The sequence below is a fragment of the Amborella trichopoda genome, chromosome 4, assembly GCF_054954075.1.
Source record: "Amborella trichopoda isolate Santa Cruz 75 chromosome 4, AtrichopodaSantaCruz75HAP2 v2.0, whole genome shotgun sequence".
Taxonomy (NCBI): Eukaryota; Viridiplantae; Streptophyta; class Magnoliopsida; order Amborellales; family Amborellaceae; genus Amborella; species Amborella trichopoda.
The window spans coordinates 36,954,270-36,955,305 of NC_142339.1; positions in this window are offsets into that span (position 1 = coordinate 36,954,270).

The following is a 1,036-nucleotide window of genomic DNA, read 5'->3' on the forward strand; positions in this document are numbered from 1 at the left end:
TGGTAGAAATGCGGCGTTGGCAATAAATATATTTTTTAAATATTATTGGATCCTAATTTTTAAAGAATATACAATCTTTAACATAGAGGTTATATTTTAAAAATAAAAACTAAAAATAATAATTATATCAAGAAAACATATCAACCTATTAGTTGCCGTTGTTTTTAGATAGACCATTTATTTGCATCCATATTGTCGATGGATGCTTTATACCTCTAGACCGCATATTATAGAAATGCAATCAAGACCGGTCAAGACGGCATCAAATAATTTTTGAATTGTAAATGTTATATACAAGAGATAAGGAAAACATTTTTATAGAGCCGAGGCTTTAAACAAACAAAATAGAGCCCACATCAAAATTTTCACTAGAAGAGGTTGTTTTGATGCTCAAATATCCTCAAATTGATCATCTCGACATCAAGATGTATGGACATGAGAAAAAAAATAATAAATTTCAAGTTTTGGAAAGAATGTATCTTGTAACAAATTTTTGGACCGTCAATTTTTCATATCTTCAATTTTTAATAGATCTACTCACTCTACACTACTTTTGAAGGTTTAAATTTTATAATTAAAGATCAAAATATATTTTAAAGCTATTACAAGGCTTTTTAGTACGGAAACCATATTTCTCGATACTATTTGAAGGTACGCATTACTTTGATTGTTTAGAGCCTCGGCTCCATACAAAGCGCACCCGAGAAATAATCGATTGGGGTCTGATAAAGATAGGATGTAGCGAATTTCATACTTGTTTGTTGGAGACACTACACACCCATCTATGGGGATGTCTCTTGTTTTTTACCGGAAAAACTCACGCAAAACTGCAAACAATTAAAAGAAGTAAACTATGCTCCCTTGGGAGTGTACTGTCCAAAAGATATTCTACTCCATGAAGTGTAGATTGTCTGTTCAATTCCTGGGTAAAATCCCTATAAATAATTTTAGAACCCCAAATTTTGGGGATATAACCTCTTAACACATAGGTTAATATCAATAAATAAAAAAATTCCTAATTGCTACCTCAAAACCC